Below are 7,851 nucleotides of genomic sequence, written 5' to 3' on the forward strand. Positions count from 1 at the left end.
GGATTCTTTAAGTGGAGTTTGTTGAATAAGCCGTGTTTGTAAAACCCACACAGGTTAATCGATACAAACATAATCTAGTCTTGGGCAACCGGAGCAGAATAATGTGTTGATTAGATTAAAGCATTTCCTTTGCGTGTTGAACGTGTCAATATTAAGACGAGGTGCTAATTAATCACGAACTATTGATGTATTCACATATTTTGTTAGCGTTTTAAATGTTTTTTTTAAGTGTTGTCATAAATGTTTCTCTCAAGTAGCCGGTTAAATTATCTCTGGATCTGACGTGGATGAGGTCACATCGTCGCTTTGTTACGGTGTGCAGAACAAGCATCACTAGGATATTATTATTAATGAAGAAAGAACTATTTTTTTTTTCACTATTATAAAATGATATAAAGGTGTTGTGATGCTGATTATAATAGTTATGATTAATTGAAGCGGGCGTTACTTTGCGGGTATCCATAATTATCCAAATGTTTTGAGTTTTCTTTAGTGTTAATTCCGCCAATACGTGTCTATAAACAATTCGGGTCTAAAAGAGCGGTTTCCGGCTTAATTAATTCCTATCCCAGCGGAAACTCCATAGGGAGTGCCGCTTGCGCCTCTCTCTCCCCAAGAGAAGGTCGCCTTCGATGTAGGCTTAGAGGGCATCTGCCCAAAGCCAACTGCAGGTGGTGTTTAGTGGGTAGGCACCTAGGTTTTCACGTGAGTCCCACATAACCAACGCAGACTTAGGCTGCGTTGGTATGCATGAGCATTCACCACCTCCCTCCCGTCGTTATCCCGGAGGGTAGCCCATTCCCTTGATTGGGCGCAAAAAAAAAAAAAAAAAACTCAATTAATTCAGTCTCGTGCCAGAGCTTGGCGAGCCGACATGTCCTGAGGATGCCTCGTGTAGAGGCGAAACACGTGTAAATTCTTTAAAGACAAACATTGGCGGAATTAACAATAAAGAAAACTCAAAACATTTAGATAATAATAATAATGATCAAAATTCAATGAAAAAATCTACGTTAAGTAAAAAAAGTATTTATTTTTATGTCAGTACTATTATAGCAACACAGAACAACAGAAACTACAGAACTATAAACAACAAAAGTCAAAACGTAAAAATAAAAACTTCGAAAACAAAGCATACCTATAGCAAGAAAATGTCAGGACTTATACCTAACAGTCATGAAACTGCACACTGTACTGACGCAACAGGACGAGAGCGAGGGGTTGAAACGGGAAAGTATAAGCCTGTCAAATATGAGTCGATCATGTAGGGTTCTCTGCCATCGTGCAAGATTTAACACATTGATGTAATTTGTAAGAGATTTATTTTTTTTAATTTAAATAACGGCCATTTTACCATTCGCCAAGTGCTCTGAAGATATTTCAGCTGTCTAACTATTGACGCATATTATGATTGCGAGTTTTGGTAATTTAGTTCCATAGTGTATGTACCCTTAAAAATCTAAGGTCTTATGTTATCTTTATTATTAAATTGATAAAATTAGAAATAAAATTCTAATTGCAGTCTCGATCGAAAAACCTTTCCGGTAATATAGGCAAAACTCGATGAAGCTCAACTGTTCATTAATAGTGGATTAAGTATTCATTCACCAGGAAAATTTCCGCTCTTTTATGTCTAATTTTCAAACATCTGAGATTCATACAATAACTAAACTCAAATGGATGGAAATAATTTTTCAAATCAAATCACTCGGAGTTGTTTTAGGTTAGTCTCAGGACTACAGGGTTCGGAAAACAGCAGTATAATTCCGCAAATCATTTATTACACGTCCCAGTAGCCTGTTCCAGCAATTGTATCGCTTGCTTACAGCGAGATATTTCCCTGATTGTTTTCTATGATCTATGATCGATTCGAATTAATTAATTAAGTGCTTCATATATGAACATACACCTCTAAGGATTATTCTCAAATGATTTCGAACATGTTGTTACAAATAATATACAAGAAATAATAAACGTAAATACATTGTTTATGTAACAACAAGTTATGTTATATTATTAGCATATAAAGAAAACAAACAACAAGTTTTTTAAAGTGGGCCACTTATGTAAGTCCAAGTATTTGACTTGAAAATAAACGTGTCAATCGCTCCAGGTTTTCTGAACCATTTCGCTTCGTCTACCACCAGGTTCGGTTTGGGCGAATACGTTTACGTTTCCTTTACAGGTTCTAGGCTTGGGCTCGCCTCTATGCCTACATGGTTGTACTTACTTGTAGTGTATCGACAACCCCAACAACAATGAGAAAACTGTAACGATCACATGCACACTATAAAAACATTAATTATATTTAAGTATCTAGTAAAATATTTTCTGGACAAATATTTATTCACTGATAATCAAAATGTTGAAACAAAAGTATAAATTCATTCAACGATAATAATTTTAAGTAATAAATACGAAAAGGGTTGAATAAATCCCCAGGCGACCGGGAACAGACCAAAGGGGTAGAATGGTTGAGATTGGTTTTTGGTGGTCCTTTATTTCAACAAACTGAAAATAGATATTTCGTATGAGGATTTATACTCTCGTGGAGTCCATTGATAAAATGGAAATATAATATTTGATTTAAACATATTCAGATATGAATAAGTGATTTATATTCGGTACATTAATTAAGTTAATATTGTAATATAAAATAAAATAATTTATAAAGGATACATATTATTATTGCTTTACGTCAATTTTGTAACTTTTGGCATCGGAAAATGGGAAAATGACATGACACATGTGTGCGTATGTGTGGTGTGTGTCATTTTTACTTTTCGTAAAACACTACTTATTGTACTATCAAGAGGTATACCTAAAATTTACTCCGTGTAGTTAAATAGCTCTTCCATCTCCTCATAATTCATAGATTTCAACCAAGTGCTTACACTAAGTCTACATTTCACTTTATGAAGCGTATAGATCTTGAGTTTTTCATTAATAGTTGTCTTATTAATAACATGTTTTCTCCTTTTCAGAAGGTAAGAAGGATCAGGTATTAAAGTTTTGTGTCTTTTAAGAGAACTAAATAAGATAAAGATTATCATTAAACGAATACTATCAAAAAAAGAAGATTATTTAGAAGAGTAATTATTGTATTAGTGGCAAATCTAAATAAATAGAAAGAATTAACATATTATCTGTAATACACATACTATATTACATTTATTTATAAATGTTTAAATTATTCTTTTGTATTTTTAAGACATTTAAAAGTGTATTTTATATACCTAATTTCAAGAATGTTAGAACTATTAAGGAAAAAACGAAATAGATAGAAAAGTTGTAGTTTTAGTTTTAGTTAAATGAGCTGGGCTGGGCTTTGACCTTTCCCAAAATTCAGTCTATCTCTTACTTGAGATAAAAATCGTAACTATCGTTGACTTTTCTGTCCCAATAAACTTATCGACGGTAACTCACCTTATCCGTACACGCTGTAGTGTTAGTGATCACGCCGTTAGTGATCACCGCAAGAATCCTCTACCTATCGCCCCACCTTTTAGCACTTATTTCGCCTATTTATCGCGAAGATGATTAACTTTTAAAAAAATTACTTTGATAAAATCAGATTAATCATGTGGCCCGTTTTAAAATTAGAGCGAAGTTTGGCGAAGGAATATTTCATATTGCTAAGTTTTCTCGTTGCCAGAGGCTGCACATAATTTCTATTTTCCTCGCGATTAACCACAAATTAGTGAGCTGAAATCTGTTGACGCCTCAGTAATTTATGTGGAGATTTCCTAGCAACCAACTAAGTACAAAGTTTTCCACGGATCACCAATAATTATTATTCATCGAAATTTGCTAAGCTAATCAATTAGGTATGGACTCTTATGATATTTGTAAATGTGTGTAATGTTTCGAATCCTTCACCATATTCTCGAATCGTCAGTCTTTCAAAAAGGATCTTGAATAGGTTCACTTAACATTCTGTTTTAAAATCTGATGCGCTCATGTAATTTATATTCAGCCATTTAATACGGTCTGCAAACGGTCAGTTTAATGAGCTATCCGAACCCCTAGGGGATTTCAAAATCTGACGCACTCGATTTTATCCCAATATCCTTATCTTTGGCTTCATATAAAGATGTACATGAGATAAATTCTCAATATTTTATAGTATTTAATAAAGTTTCTCATTGCCACTCAAAGAGTAAATTTTATAGAATTTTTTTAGACAGTCCTAGTCCTCCTCCTCCTCCTTCTATTGTATGCTCATTAAACTTCTCTATTTCGGTTTCTCCTTAATAGTTTATAACATTCTAATCACTGTAAATCAAAGTCACGTTATTCCTATAGATCAAGGAAATGACATTTATGAATGTTTATAGTTTAATTTTTGCAGCATAATAATTAATATGCCCCAAAATAATATTCTTACAACACAAATAAACATTGAAACTGCAAATTAGTCTATCAAAACTTATTTTTATTTAATTGCAGTTTCAATGTTTGTTAGGGAACGTATCATTGTAGTGAAACTTCTTTATCGACGTATGAGAGAAATTTTATAGCAATGTCGTCACGATTTTCGTTTACGCGCCATGTTGTTTTTTCTGACAGTTATTTCAATATTATTCATTAAACTGACAGGTGCTAATCTTACCTTCAACTTCTTATACTCAATAATTAAGTTATTCTTAAATCGCGCGTAAAGATTACACGCACACACTTTTTTTTACTGTCTATGCAGCAGAACTAAGGCTGAGATCTATATATCTATATCTTAAACTTGGCTCAGACTGTACTTACGTAAAACTTAGCTGGTTGGATAATGCCTAGCATCATCTTAGATTTCGTTTTTATAGTTATTTGACAGCTGAAATTAAGCTGAGCTAAAGCACAGACAGCCCAATACAAAAGCCAAGTTCGCGTTTTATCACACTCACCTAAGTTTTACGTAAGTTAAGTCTGAGCAAAATATAAATATGAGTGCTCGTCAAAGAGTTTGGTATCTATCCTTAATCATTACATCGCGGAGCTTAACCTGATACCCGACATACAGTTCGGATTCAGAACCGCTCACTCGTGTCCCCAGTAGGCTCACCGACTCTCCGAGTACATTCTCATACGGCCTCAATCTTACGCTACCACGGCAGCCGTGTTTCTCGATGTCGCGGAGGCCTTCGACAAGGTATGGCACAACGGCTTTGTATTCAAGCTGTATCAACTGGGAGTGCCAGACAGGCTCATGCGCATCATACGAGCCTACCTTACTGATCGCTCCTTCCGATATCGAGTAGAGGGCACATTATCCTCACCCAGACCGATGAGGCCTGGCGTGCCACAGGGTTCAGTCCTCTCTCCCACTCTTTTCTCGCTCTTCACGAGCGACATTCCCAAGTTTCCGAGTGTCCAGCTCGCTCAGTACGCTGACGATACGGCACTCTACTTTGGCTCCTTGATCGTTTCACTCCACTCACACTCACACACGGACTGACTGACGGACTGACATACACCGCTTACACAATCACAAACACACTCCACAAACAGACACAAACACAAATCGTTGTTGTTATCGTTGACTTTTCTGTCCCAATAAACTTATCGACGGTAACTCACCTTATCCGTACAGCGTGTACGGATAAGGTGAGTTACCGTCTGTCAATGGGACAACGTATAGCAAAATTTCAATTCACGCGTCCCAATATAAGGCGATAAGAATGACATATCGGATATGTTGGGACAGCTTCAGATTATTGACAACCAATTACTGACAGTAGAAGGTAGTAATTTATCGCTTTCTGTAGATAGTATATAGGGAACGGCAGTAAGTGTATTCTCAGTTACTTCAGTCACTACTCAGTCATTAAATCATTATATTTAATAATAAATAATATAGTTTTAATCTGCCTATTAATTAATTATAAATTATTTTAAAATAGTCTGTCAAATTAATTTTTTGTTTTCTGTTGCATAGCTAAATTTTGTTAAAATAAAAGGTAATAAAAAGTCACAGAAGAAGAGAACTATGGCAATGTAAAATACCTTATTTTTTTAGTTTGATTTTTGTAAGCCGTTTAAAGAAGGTTCGGTTATTGGTCAGTTTGCAATAGAAAAATCCTTTCCTTAATTAAGCCCGATTCTCAATTCCGTAGCTGCAACTACCATATCAGTACCATTAATCAGTTTTTGCTGTCTACAAGCTTATAACATATCCTTTTCTTTTGAGTATAAATAATATCATTGTATTATAGTATATTAATTTTAAGTGTTGCTACATTTCAATATAAAATAGATACATTAAACGATATTACTACAATGAACGATATATGTAGTAAACTGATATGAATGTTATTTATTGCATCTCTAACTATGTTAACTTCAAGTCTTGGCGTGTGAAATCAAGAATGCAGAATAGTGACCAAGGCAACATAAATCATGAGAAACTACATCTCGCTTGAGACCGCACATGTCCGGAGTACGAATGCTATGATAATTTCATGCTGTTTGAATTTATTGCGTTATCTGAAAAATTATGCTTTCAGTTTACACTAGTTTGATGTTTCCTTTAACTATAGAAATAACATATTTTTTATAGGTAAACGAACGACCGCGCTTTCAATTCTAAGCAAAATTTTTGAAAACAATATTCAGAGCCATTACATATCGTTACATAAATAGATAATAAACATCATGGCTTCACTGAGGGTCGCAGCACTATCGATCCCGGTTCTGTGCTTTTGCACGATATTTTTCAGGTTTGGGAGAAATCTAAAAATATTAGGTATTGCAATATTTTGTGACTTATCTAAGGCATTACACTGTGTATCTCATGATACTTTGCTTTAGAATCTAGAATACTGCGGAATAAAAGATAAAGCACGTAATGATGTGTTGAAATCCAACCTTAAAAACCGAATTCGAAAGGTAGCGATCAAAGAAGCTAATTGGCAAGGTTCCTTTATTAAAATGGGAGTAGCGCAGGGATTCGTTTTAGGTCATTTTTTGTTTTAAGTGTACATTAATGATTCACCGCTTTGTATGGGATATAGTAGACGTTACTTCTATTTTTTTTAGGTTGATAATAAAATCCGAACTATGACAAAGTAAATAGTGTACTGAAACATGTTCATCAATGGCTTACGAATAGAATTACTCGCGAAAAAACTCGCTCTAGATTAACGTATCTAGATGTTTTAAAATAAACAGTTTTCCTGGGCATAAGATTGTATACCAGATTTCAATGCAGTCTTCCCAATTCAAGTCTTTTTCCAAACTGTGAATTTTCAGCTGCTTACGCAGTCAGAAAAATAAGACAGCTTTCTGATGTATTCTCAGTAGCTCGTATTGTTTATTTTAGTTACTTCCACAGCATTCTGACATATTATATGGAATACTGTTAAGGGGTCGAGCAGCTGATAATATACCGTCTATGTTTATGCTGCAAAAAACGGGCAATTAGAATTATTTATTATGAACGTTCAAGAGAGAGAGTTTACATGAAACAAATATAAATTAGAATATCCTAAGTACAGTTTAGCTAGAGTTAATAACGCTTTTATAGGCCTATTAAATGTTATAATAAATTAACAGAAAATATTAGAAGTCTTACGGCCGTGCCTAATATTCAGTCTATCCCTTACTTGAAATAAAAATCGCAACGATCGTGGACTTTCTGTCCCAATAAACTTATCGACGGTAACTCACCTTATCCGTTCACGCTGTCTATCAATGGGACGACGTATAGCTTACCGGCAATATAAAGTTTCTATGGAAATTGCAATTCACGCGATATAAGGCGATAAATTCTTATCGCCTTATATCGATCTTATCCCAATATACCCGATAAGTCGAATGACTTCAGCTTCAGATTATTGACAGCTAATAACTGACAGTAGAAAG

Source organism: Leptidea sinapis, chromosome 1, assembly GCF_905404315.1.
Source record: "Leptidea sinapis chromosome 1, ilLepSina1.1, whole genome shotgun sequence".
Taxonomy (NCBI): Eukaryota; Metazoa; Arthropoda; class Insecta; order Lepidoptera; family Pieridae; genus Leptidea; species Leptidea sinapis.